The sequence below is a fragment of the Protobothrops mucrosquamatus genome, unplaced genomic scaffold, assembly GCF_001527695.2.
Source record: "Protobothrops mucrosquamatus isolate PMUCROS unplaced genomic scaffold, P.Mucros_1.0 scaffold2074, whole genome shotgun sequence".
NCBI lineage: Eukaryota > Metazoa > Chordata > Lepidosauria > Squamata > Viperidae > Protobothrops > Protobothrops mucrosquamatus.
This window is the reverse complement of record NW_015388178.1, coordinates 175,154-189,105: the sequence shown is the minus strand read 5'-3', so window position 1 is coordinate 189,105 and position 13,952 is coordinate 175,154.

The following is a 13,952-nucleotide window of genomic DNA, read 5'->3' as shown; positions in this document are numbered from 1 at the left end:
CCGAGTTGGTGCGAGTTGGAAAGAAAGTTTCCAATTCCATCTCCTTGAGTACGGGTTCCCCACAGGGCTGTGTCCTGAGTCCGTTGCTGTTCACCTTGATGACTCATGACTGCTGTGCCAAATCTGTTACAAATCATATTGTGAAGCATGTAGATGACACAGCAGTGGTGGGTCTTATCCTGGATGACAGTGAAGATGCTTATAGGGAAGAGGTGAAGGCTCTGGTGGACAGGTGCAATAAAAGTAACCTGGTTCTAAATGTTGATAAAACAAAGGAGATTATTGTAGATTTTAGAAAGAGCCGGCATAGTCATACTCCACTCAGTATCAAGGATGCAGCTGTAGAGGTGGTCAACAATATTAAGTATCTGGGTGTGCAGATAACTAACAATCTGAATTGGTTTCTCCACACTTCATCCTTAGTGAAGCGTGCAAACGCAGCGTCTGCATTTCCTGCATCAGATGAGGAGAGCACATCTCTCTCCTTCTCTCCTGGCCACCTTTTACAGAGGCATTTTAACAAACTGCATCACTTTCTGGTTTGGTGGCAGCAGTGCCTCAAATAGAAAACCCATACAGAGAATGGTAAGGACAGCTGAGAAGATCATAGGAAGCTCGCTTCCTGGTATTCAGGATGCTGCTAATAAGCATTATGTGCTTAGAGCTCAAAGCATTGTTAAAGACCCCACTTCACGGTCTGTTTCTATTGCTCCCCTCTGGGAGGAGGTTTTGAAGTATGTCTAGCAGGACTACCTAATTCTGTAATAGCTTTGTTCCCTATGCCATCTGTCTGGTAAACTCACAAGATTCTTTTTTCGCCATGTACATTTATACATAATCTGAACTAGACTGTGTTGTTCCTCTGTGTCATATAATATATGTGGGTATATGCATAATTCTGTATTTATTTTTGTCTTATTTATGTAGTGTATATTGGAGGTGGTGACCCTTTGAGAGCTGTATGCAACGAAATTTCATTTTAATGTACGCCAGTTAGTATACATTCAAAGTGACAATAAAATTATTCTATTCTATTCTATTCTATTCTATTCTATTTATTCTATTCTATTCCTCTCTTTTCCCACCTTTCTCGTCTATAAAGCCAAGTCTTTGCATTTGTTCTGACATCCTCTTGTGTCATATTAAAAGTTACCATTAATTCTGTCCTGCTTTGTTAATTGTAAACCATTTTGAGATTTCTTTTTAAACTGGAAGTACCATAGAATTTTAAAAATAAATAAATAAAATGGCCAGAAGCTTTTGGAGGGATTCTGGGAACTGCACCCAAAACCTACGGAGACATATAGCTCCTATGTTATCCTGGCCACAGCCAATATGATAATTTATTTCTGTTTGCTTGATGAAGTTATAGAGTTGCAACATGAAGCTCCCCTCAAAGCCTGTGATTAACAATTTTTGGAAGTTGTGGCAACCAAATTGTAATGTTTATAATGGTAGGAAAAGCACTTTATATTTGTACGGATTGCATTTTATTACGGTAAGTTAAAATCAAAAAGGAAAGGGAAAGGGAAAGGAAAGGAAAGGAAGTTTGGTTGGTTGTCTCCTGGTCTCCCGTTGTTCTCTCCTGGTTATGCCCCAAAAAACATTCCAAAGCCCATCTGTGCAGTCCAGCTATAAAGGAATTGCAAACAAAACCAGAGTTATCAGGGCATTGCATGCCAGTGTATGTCCAGTATTACGTCTAGTCTGTGCATTATTATCCAATTTTACACTCTAAATATAACAGCTAATCCTTTCCAGTCTAAACATGAATAATTATGTAGTAGAAGTGGCAAAATATGCAATACAAATAATATTTTCCAGACCAACAGTCTTTTCGCCTCATTAAAAAGAAAAAAAGAATCTGCATCTTAAAACCAACTTTATGTCAGGCTGGTTGCGTAGCAGTTATTTTGAGCATGTAATAATGCATGTACTGTAAGATCTACTTTGAACAGGTTAAAAGAAATGCCCATAATCAGTTTGTTGTTGTTTTTTTAAAAAATCTGCAATTATTGCTTTAGCATCTTTTGACTGAGATTATCTTATTAACTATCATAATTGGCTTTATTTTCCTATTACAGGTTTAAGACTCAGAACCCTACTTTATATGTCATTATTGGTGCAAAAGCATGCACATTTTTCTTTAATTGCAATTTATGCTCTTTACAGTAATTTTATTTCCTTAAATGTTACTATTTACTAGTTTGAACAGTTGCAAGTTGTAGCTGTGGAGCTGCTGACTGCAGCGGGGGTCTAACAAGTTAGGTTATGAGCAGCAGCACCATTGGACATTTCTTTTTTAAAATTAGGGACCCACTCCATGGATGGGGTAACCAAAATGTTAGGAAGCATTCATTCTTTTCCCAGAATACAGATACAGATGTCCTCTCCAGAGCAGGCCTATCATCAGTTTACACTCTGTTGATGAAAGCCCAGATGTGCTGGGCAGGCCACGTTGTAAGGATGCCAGACCATCGCATCCTAAACAGCTCTTCTATGGTGAGCTATCTCAAGGAAAGTGATCGCACGGGGGACAAAAGAAGCGATACAAAGACACGCTGAAAGCATCTCTCAAGTCCCTGGATATCGATACCATCTCTTGGGAATCTCTGGCGCATGATCGACTGACATGGCGCACCCTGGTTTACCAGGGTTGCCAGACATATGAACACAGAAGGACAATCTTGGCACAAGAGAAGCGAGCGCTCCGTAAAGCCAGAGCTGCAAATGCTGAAGCAATAGTGTCCACATTTCTCTGTTCAGTATGTGGCAGAACATTCCGTGCTAACATCGGTCTCATCAGCCATCTACGGACACACCGCTGATGGCCCATAATCCATAAGATGTCAAGGTCTTCATCGAAATCGATGGACAAACAACATTCCCCACTTGTCAACTGCCTTATATAGTGACCGTTCAAAGTTATAAGAGTTAAAAAAATAATTTGCGACCAGTCCTTTCATTTACAGTCATCTGTGCGCCGTAGTCCCACGATCACCATTCATTCAGCTGATATACATTCCCAATCATTGCGGCATCCTATGGTCACATGATTGCCATTTGTGAGCTTCCCAACTGGATTCCAACAAGCAGAATTAATGAGAACACAGAAATGAAACTGTCGGTTGTAGTCACGTGATGTCTCACTTAACGACCATGTCGATTCATTTAATGATGGAACCAGAAGTGTGATGGTGTATGTAAGTCTGGTGTAGTCAGATGATTTTTTTGCTTAGCAACCGCAGTACTTAGCAATAGAGTTGCCAGTCCCAATCATGTTTGGTAAATGAGGACTATGTGAACTGATTCCTCTGGTACTGAGGTTGTCACACAGCATGAAATGGCTGTTGATTCAGATAGCAAGGAGTCAATCCCTGACCTTGGGAGAGTGCCAAGCCATAAATCATACCACAAGCTAAAAAGGGCGAAACAACGGAGATCACCATACCTCTTCAAGCGAATGGAAGGTATTAACTCCTTTAATTAACTGAAGTTAAAATCTCGAGTTGTCTGAGAAAATGCTCCAGCCTTCTTCCTGTGCTGGAAACAATTCTCTGCTTGACTGATTTCCTTTTGGTTTCTTGTCAGTTGCTCTCCTTGTTTGACTGAGTCACTAAGACAGTGATGGCAAACCTTTTAGAGACCGAGTGCCCAAACTGCAACCCAAAACCCACTTATGCATCGTCGGGTGCCAGGTGGGTGTGGCCCATTGGGGGTGTGGCCCATTGGGTGGGCGTGGCTGCGGTGGTAACAGCAGATTGGGTGGACTAACATGTTCAATCAATCAATTCCAACTTTGCGAGATTTTTTTTTTCCTGCGAGAAGTTGAAATTGACTGATTGATTGAACCTTTTTTTTTTTTTGCACACGGCGGCGGAGGCCTAAAGCAAAAAGGTTTTATAAAACCCAGCTGAAGGCCTAGGACTGGGGCGATGGGGCGCGTGTCCACAGAGAGGGCTCTGAGTGCCGCCTCTGGCACCCGTGCCATAGGTTCGCCACCACTGCACTAAGGTATTAGATCAGAGGACTGCCATCAGCTTTGTGTATTTGTCAAGCCTTTCATAAAGTGCCTCATGATCACAACCTTCATAAAATAGTAAAATATGGGCTAGATCGGGGTAGGCAACCTTGGCTCTTTTATGACTCGTGGACTTCAACTCTCAGAATTTCTGAGCCAGCCATGCTGGCTCAGGAATTCTGGGAGTTGAAGTCCACGAGTCATAAAAGAGCCAAGGTTGCCTACCCCTGGGCTAGATGATGCGACTCTTAGGTAGACTCACATTTGGCTGAATGACAGTATCCAAAGAGGACGCATTAAGACTCCCATTTCAAAATGGAGGGAAATATGAAATGGACAGCCTGAGAGCTCCCTGGATCCTGGCTCTTCAATGTTTTTATCAATGAATTGAATGAGGGACACTTTATAAAATTTAGGGGGGGGGTGACTAATATTTAAGAAGAAAGAGAAAATATTGAGAAAGAATTGAGCCGTGGGTGAGACAATTGGGTAGAGATGAACTTTCTGCATCTCGATGGGGAAAATATAAGGCACAAATAATAAAGTTGGGGGAGACTTGACTTGGCAGTAGATCATCTGGTTGTCTCTTTAAAGCACAGGTTTAACATGAACCAGCAATGTGAAACAACTGATAAAAACGCAAATGCTATCTTGTGGTATATTAACAGGAATACGGAATCCAGATTGCATGAAACAATTGCTCCATTTGCCTCTGCCTTGGTCATACCCCTTTGAAATAGTAGTATGTCCAGTTCCTGGCACCCTAGATCAAAAGGGGCAGTGACAAACTGGAGCAAGTACAGAGGACTGCAACCAAGGAGGAAACCTGGAAACCAAGCCTAACAAGGAACATATGAAGTATGTTTGGCCTACTGAAAAGACAACTAAGTAGAAATACAATAGCAATATTTAAATATCTGGAAGATTATCATATAGGAGTAGTAGACATATTCCCTATTGCCCCACATGGTAGGATCAGATCAGTTAAAACTACAGAAGGAAGGTCAAGCTGCTCCCTGACTATGAGAGCTATCAGTTAGTGAAAGAGGCTCCCATATGACAGAATGAGTTCTCTTTCACTAAAATTTTCAATCAGAGGCTGGATGCTTATCTGACAGTGACACTCTAGGGCAGTGATGGCGAACCTTTTAGAGACTGAGTGCCCAAACTGCAACCCAAAACCCACGTATGCATCGTCGACTGCCGGGTGGGTGTGGCCCATTGGCTGGGTGTGGCCAATTGGGTGGGCGTGGCCAATTGGGTGGGCATGGCTGCAGTGGTAACGGCAGACTGGGCGGGACTAAAAGTTCAATCAATCAATTCCAACTTTGCAAGAACTTTTTTTTTCCCGCGAGAAGTTGAAATTGACTGATTGAACCTTTTTTTTTTTTTTTGCACATGGCAGCGGAGGCCTAAAGCAAAAAGGTTTTATGAAACCCAGCTGAAGGCCTAGGACTGGGGTGACAACGCGCGTGCCCACAGAGAGGGCTCTGAGTGCCGCCTCTGGCACCCGTGCCATAGGTTCACCACCACTGCTCTAGTGAATCCTGCACCCCTAGTCCAAAGAATTGGAGTAAATGATCTCTCTGGGTTGTTCCAACTCTCGGATTCTGCTGGCCTGCTCTTATTTTTGTCTTGCATCTGTTGAAAGATTTACAACAGAGCAGTTGAAGCTCATGAAATCAACTGCTTTGCTTCTTGTTTGCCCTATTTCTAAGGCTTATGTAGGACATTAATACTGCAAAAAAAAACACCCTCTACTTTAGGAAGCAGCTGATTGCTGTAGTTCGAAGATCTGATTTATAAACATTTGTAATCATATATGCACTGAGGAACATCTGCTTTTAATATAAGTACTACCTGGGCTATCTATGGTGCAAATCTCACAACTTTATTAATATTCTCTTCATTTTTATTTTTTGTAAGCGGGTAAAGATGGTGTACTTTTACGGATTCCCTACTGACTCCTGGAGAAGCTTTATAACAAAGTCAAAAGATGGATTCTGTGGTTCAGGCTGTAGTCATGAATTTTTCATCACTGATACCACATGCTAGCTTGTCCCTTACATCTATGTCAGAGTTATGTTCTAATTATAGTTTTGAGAGGTCTGGCTCATACTTGTCTATGTCTTCCAAGGCCTTATTATTTGTGAATTCAGTTTGAAATACTTCTACTGTTTCACTTGGAATTGGATTTTCCCCCCCCACAAAATTGCCAACTCCTTGCAATTTAGGAATGATTCTTTCTGGCATTAATACAATAGGCTCCTCATTAAGCTTTACCATATGTAGAAACCTCTGTAATTCTAGAAATGTTTTAATGTAGAACTGTGCTTTTTTTTCAACCTTGGGCAATAAAACAGTGACTAAGCATTTCATAGGCTCCATCCCAGCATGCTGCTGTTGAGGGAACTGTGGAAGAATTCCATGTATGGCTACCATCATTTATGAGTAGCATTATTGAGCTTGATTACATATGCAAGTGTTCCTTTCTTCCTGATTACACATGTCACTCTCCTTTCACTAAGTAGAAAAGTTATTGGAGATGTAGAGAAGCCTTCCTAACCTGACACGTCCAGATGCTTTGGTCCATAACCCCAACACCACCACCTGGTATGGGCCAACCATACTGGTTGGCAATGAGGAAGGTTCTAGTGCATCATTTATGGATGAAATCAGCCTGTGGAAAATGGTGATTCAGATGAAAACAGAAAGTAAACACAAAAAATGTTTAGATATTAGATATATGTATTAGCAAGTTTCATTCATGTGAAACCACCTGGAAAATTCAGTATCTTAGTTTGGGATAAGATATTATCAGTATTTTGACGGTACCTTGATATACCTCTCCAACACATGCCGAGCAGTGATGCAGGAGAAACTTTGATCTGGTATTTTAAGGATTTGCCTGTGGAGAAGTAAGATGAAGTTAAGTTCCAAAAAGACTGAGTTGCTATTTTGTCCAGAACCCAACTAGTTCTCTCTTGGCTCCAGTGATGACTTTGGATGGCAATACAAAAATAAGGTAAAAGTAAGTAAATACATAAATATAAATGAAATGAAACATAATTCACATTGTGAATTCATGTAGAATGGTTAGAGTGAAAAGCAAAAGCTCATTAAAAGAGTTAAGGCCAATAGAGGGTGATTGTTGAGTCTTCTTCCTCTTGTAAAAATCAGAAGGAAGAGCAATTATATAATGTGCTCTGTGATCTTTACAGCAAGAGTGGAATTAAAGAACTATTTAATATAAGCATGAACCATGTTTCTCTTTCATGGATACATACACAAAAATGGGCCTGCAACATCATGTTGTTAGGGTTCCCCACTGGCCCTTTCAGCCATTCAAAGATATTTCATTAAGTTTCCCATAATGACAGCATCTAGCATCCCTGACTGATTTTGAAAAATGCCAAATAGCATTTAATGCTTGGATTGGAAACTGCTGAGCTGAGCAGAGTGGAAGTAAAGACAAAATATCCTGGAAACAATCAAACCACTTCCATAGAAATGCCAAGAAGACAACAGGGATGTGTCCATGGCATCACCAGGGATCAAGTTTGACTCAAAGAAATTTTACTACCCCTGTTTTTCGAGTGTTCCTCTCCTGCAGTCATATATTTTCTTAGTCATTGGTCAATTGAAGTCTTCACTGAGCTGTTTTTTTTTACTAGATCTTCTATCTTGGGTTGTTTAGTTTTGATTTGTTTCCTTAATTTTTTACTTCTGTAAAATATGGGGTTTCTACAGGTCTTCTAACGATAGATCTCATTGTATAAAGATTTTATAATTTTGTGGTACAATTCTTCATTGGTACAATTCTCCTTTGAACAAGAAGCTTTCCATGACTGCCTTCATTAGCTACAAAAAAGCATTTAACAACTTCTTGTTAAGGTAACTGTCTTTCTCTACCCAATGGTAAAATACAATCCTTTGTGGTTTCTGCTCCTTCTCTGTAAAGTACTAATCCTACAGAGCATATGGAAGCAGTCTCTGTGTGCTATATGCAACCTGCAGACATTAAATAAAATAAAGCTTTTACTATTTAAAGACCAGTAGATGGCAATAGGGGTTCATTTCAAAAAGAAGTCAGATGTAGAAATCCAGTCCCAGAAACACTACATAATGTACCCATCTGGTTTCCAGAATTAGCTGTACTAGAAGTGGGAGTTACTCTCCTGCCTGTGTTTTTGTTGTGCCTTTATTAAGAATCACTAAAGGTCAGATACCACCTACTGTCTTCATTAAAGAGTTATGTCATGGGATATATCCATTCTCTTCTAAAGTATAGTTCCTAGTCCTAGCTCATCCTCTGTATCAAGATGACAGGCCCACTCATAATAATTGTACCTAAAAGTGGCATTGATATGTATGTACCAATCAGATTTTTCTAAAGAAATTCTTCCTTGCTTAGATACCTTTATATTAAAGCATCATGATCTTTTTGTTTGTTTACATTATTTAGTTTTCTTATTGCTGATTACTGGAGTCTTGTGACCCTTTAAAGGAAAAAGACTATCATGTTAAGCCTAAAGTGTCTTGTTTGGTTTATAAAATTTTAATTATAATTTAGCTTGTCATGCAAAGTCTACAATTGTGACTTATTGAATAAATCATGGCTAAGCAAATTATAGCTTAGTATAATATGTGAACCCAGTTAATATGTTTACTGATTGCATTTTCTGTATCCAGTAGTTCCAACTTTTAAGAAGGATAAAATTATGCATTCATTTGTTCAAGTACAAGGCAATTTATTTCAGAATATACAGCAATCTATTCAGTGAAGAGCAAAATAGAAAAGAGGGCAGGCACTGAATATTATTGACCTTTACTGTAACTTGGAGAATATTTCAAGTGCCAATAAGAAACATAAATAATATATTGTGTTAACCCAACACCTTTCAGAAAATTCTTTTATCAAGAGTATGGTGCTTGCTAACTAATATATTTTAGGTAGAATTTTCCAGTATAGTGACCTTGATAAAACAATTTACTGAAATAAGTAGAGCTTCTGTCAAGTAATGAACAAGAACACTGAATGGTACGTCTATATAAGCAGCTGGATATTGATTTCAATTTTATTTGTTTTAAAAAAGAATTCAAGATATTCAGAAAGAAAATCTGTACCCATGTAGATTAGTCATGACAAGTGGGCACTGTTACAAAAGAAGAATATTTGTTGTTGAAATGTGAGATCCTTAGTGCTCTCTGAGCTTGGTTGTTTTCTTCCAGACGTTTCAGTACCCAAACTAGATAACATCATCCTTGCTTACTTGTTGGTAAACTTCAGCCAAACTGGCAAAAAAGTAGGGTTGCCAGGTCTGCTTCCAAAAAATAGCGGACAAGCGGGGGGGGGGGGGTTAAGTAGTAAAAAAAGTAGACTGTACAGCTTTAGATTACGTACCATTTCATCATAAAGCTTTTGAATAAAAAAAAATGTCCACTATTTTGTGAAAAAAATTAGTGAACATAATGTGAAAAAAGTGGACTGTCCACTCAAATAGTGGATACCTGGCAACCCTACAAAAAAGACTTGAAATCCAATTTGGGCCTAGAAATTAGGCTAGGTAAAAAAAACACGTTTTCATAGCCAAATGTAGAGAAATGCATATAAGTGTGTAAAATGCATGATGAAACAGCTGGGGCAAACCCAGAGCAGAGGAACATTATTTCAGCAGGGCTAATCCCTTTAAATCACACAAGTCAGTCTTCATACCAATTTTTTCTCAAGTAAATGACAACTGAGGGTTTTCTGAGGTATAGTTAAGAATAAGACGATCGGTATGAACCTTCCATATCCATAGTTTTTAATTAAGTTGGTCTTTGATGAACCTTCCAATCTATTTTCAGGACTTCCAGAACAGTAGACCAAACCTGGGCAAACTACCAGGTGGATGTAGTTTTAATGGAGAAAGGAGATAAGCCCAGCAGTCCCTTTTAGCCACCCGGCTAGAGATATGTTCTTTATCTTCCATGCTTAGAAGTAGAAACCATTGCTTATATAGTTCAGTGGCACTGCCCATACTAAACAAAATAAGGGCCATAAGGAAACACACAATTTGCATATCAGCTTAAAGGGAAAATATCAAAAATCTAAAAGCCCAAGTAAGACTGCTTATTTGTAGTAACCCTGGAATTCTAGCTGACTGCCAGGAGAAATGAAAACAAAATAGTCAAGAAAAACAATATCTTAAGAGGATGACATGGCTGATTGGCTGGAACACTGGATAACCTCACACCATATTGTAAACAGGCATTGCTGGTCCCTGGAATGCAAAAAATGAGTTTAAATATTAATTCACTTCAGATTCCTGTAAGTATAGCCCAGGTAAATATGCCCAGGATGTTGAATAAATACTGGAAGAGAAACGTGGCCTTTCATAGAAGCTTCTCATTTGGCCATATAAATACTTTAGAATTCTTGGCCAATCATTGCAAAAGATAGCTTCAAAAGATAACTTCATCTTGAAGTTCTGTATAGAAAGGCTATCATTCTGTGGAACTTACTCTAATCTTATATTTCTACAAACATTAATAAGATTAGGATGGGTAAGGAAAGTAATATATAGATCAACTACTGATTTTGGATAGCTTGTTTGGAGTAGCTTTCCAGGATCTCTGATGTAACTTCTTCTTGTGGTATCTAATCCATTACCTGCAAATGCCAGACTGAAACTAGGTCTTTAGCTTTGCTGTGATCCTTTCCCTTTTATCCACATCATGGTCTCTTCCACCAACATGTGAACAGGGTTACCTTTGCAAGCAAGGAAGCACAGCCAAAAGGTAGTTCATCTGATTTTGGCTTGGTGTGGTATGTATATATTCCTTGACTTTATTGTATAGCACAAATGGTCCGATTAGCATTTAGTGGTTCTTGTAGGGATGCATGTGTAAAAATAACCAGTTTGAAGGCACTGGACACAAAGTTCCTGGTATCCCTTGAACTCTTGCTGAAATAAAATGTTGACAAAGTTTTATGATATCACCAATCTCTTTCTGTTAGCTAAGCAAGCAGTAGTAACTATGAAAAGAGAAAAAGAAAATGGAGAGTAGAAAGAAAAGGTCATCAAAAACAGTATTACAAACACTGATTCAAATGATGACTTAGAATCCTTATTCACTCATCCTGCCCCTTTGATGGCCCTTCCTTTCCAAATACATAATTCTTCTTATCCAAATTAAATCTTGTCATGAACTGAGTGAAAGGAAATCAATGGCACATAAAACCTTCAAAATCTTCTCTCATTTTTAAGTTATGCACTCCTTGAGAAAAATTCAACAATTCATTTTTGTTTAACTATCATTTTCCTTCTAAAAATGGGTTTTGGAGCTGCCAAACATAAAGGAATTTTAAGAAACAATTTCACCTTATAACTGTTCCAAATTCTCAATATGGCATATCTGATAAAATGATTTTTAAAATCTACATTCACCGGAAAGATCTCAAATAATGATTAATTTAGAACAGCAAGCAGACTTTCCAGCCTACACAGAAACACCTTCTTGAGCCACTCTGAACATCCTCTCTAACCAGCTGGACATCTCAGTCACATAACAATCCCAATATTCAGAAAGGCTTCTCCTTAGTCAGATTCAATGCCCTCCCAACAACTGTTACTGAAGGGATATACCAAAAATTTCTCTTTGAACAGAGACTGTGTCTATGTAGTGGAGGAATAATTGAATCAATGGAACATGCTATTCTCTATTGCCCTCTCTGTGCAGGAGCTTGCTAGTAATTATTATTTCCACTCTTTATTAAATATCAGTTCAATCTGTTTTATCTCAAGATGCTATTATTGCATCAATCTGATTTTATTTCCTTGACCACAGTCAAATACTGTTCTAATCTGCACAGTCCACCATAGTATTAACTCTAAACCTTTTAAAATATTTTAGAATAACTATATTTTTTCTTGTGTCTTAATTGACTTTTGCATTTTATTTGCTGGTCTATGACTGAATAAAGATTTGATTGACTCATATTTTAAACCAACATCTTTGTCTTCTTGTTATTTATCTTAAAATCTTCTAGCACAACAAAACATTTCAGTTTTTTTCATCAAAGAATCAATCCCTTTCAGGGGATCCTATAAAATCAAAACCAATTGAAAGGATCTTATTTTTTTATTTTTTATTCAAAGCTTTACAAACCAAAATAAACAACAAAGGGGACAGAGGACAACCGTGTCCTTTCCCCCTTCTGAATATCACATGGTTTAATCAATTCACTGTTAGCTATAATTCGAGGCTTTGGGGATGTATATATATAAACTTGATTCCATGAAGAGATTTTCACTGAAATCCGATATTTATCTCACGCATTTATGCGATAGGACCTTGTCCAATTGTCCCTCCCTCAGTTTCTCTTCCCAGCTCAACAAATCAACTAATGCCAGAATAAACATTTTTCATATATTTTCAAAAGGGTTCTGTTTAGAATAACCCTAAACCACAGACAGAGTTTCCTCTCTGAGTTCCAGCAGAGCCAAATTGTCCTGCCAAATTGTCCAGTCCTCTCCCTAAGTCCAGTTCCCTAATTTCTGATTTTTTTTCTCCAGAAGTTCCATCCTGCCATTAAATGGTTTAATTTCCACTGAAATTTTGTCCAGTCTTCTTTTTTAAAAAGTTTTTCAAAGTCTTAAACTAAACTTCTATAGGTTGTGCTAGTATTGTACCCAAGATGTCAAATATCATCTACATAAGAGACAATAGAAGCTGCTGCTCATCTCTGAATCCTGATCTGGTACCCCTATGTGGATAGAAACGTGGGAACTCCATAAGGTGGTAATAGAAAAAACAAGCAGAGCAATTTGATGCTACAAGCTGAAGAACATAGATTCATCAAAAATAGTCTTTCAAAAATAATAATCAATTTAATTCTGTTTAAATGCTCTTTCATTTCCAAGGTTTTGCAGCTCAGACAAATATAAGAGAAAATTCTTAACACTTCAATATAAATATAGCTCTGGAACACTTCAATATAAATATAGCTCTGGAAATAAAGTCTCTAAACAGAAGTATTCATTTGTTCCAAAGAAAGTTTCTCTTTCACTACAAAGATGAATACTTCGAAAAAGTGATTTAGAAATGAATTAGGTCAGTTCTAGTGTTCATAAAGTTGGCTACATCACAGCTGTGAAATCCCTTGATTGAAATCCCTGCACACACACACACACACACACACACTCATCTCAAAATTCTGTTTCTGCAATTTACTTGCAAGGAATAACAGTCCAGGGATCACATGGGTCAATTTCTGGTTTCCTCTTTAAATCCAAAGGAAGATACAGGGCCCCCATGCTGTGCAGGAAACAAAACAAACTGTCCCATCATCTCAAAGAACATTGGAGGCATCTAAGCTGCCATTTTCCTCACCGGAAGCTGTTTGCTTAGGCTTTTTTCCCCCTAGACAATGGAACCAACTAACATCCCATTCATCAGCCAATGGTTCTGCCATAGGAAGACTTTTTCTAGCCATAGTATGATTCAGAAGCTCAAAAATAAGGTGTCACCACAAGAACTGGAACGCTCTGCATAAGACCCACGAACTACACATTATTATCCATCACAACCTGAAGCACTATGCTGTATTAGCATTCCATTATCTACAATGTGGTGGCACACATCCCTGATACAAGGAAGCAAGTGTGGGAGGAATCTATCGCTTCTACCATCAAGGTATATCCTCATTCACTAAATCCTAAATAACTTCCTTTTTGTTATCCATTTTATGACGGTCATAATACTCATAAAGTATGCAGACCATCTAACAGAAAATGATACAATTTTTTTTAACTACACCACATACGGTACTCAAGTAAAAGTAGATAATATTGAAAGCTACCTTGTACAGAGTCAAAGCTATCTGCACTCAGACACAACCAGATTATCTTGATGATTTGCTGTTAAATTAAAGTGGGTATTTTGG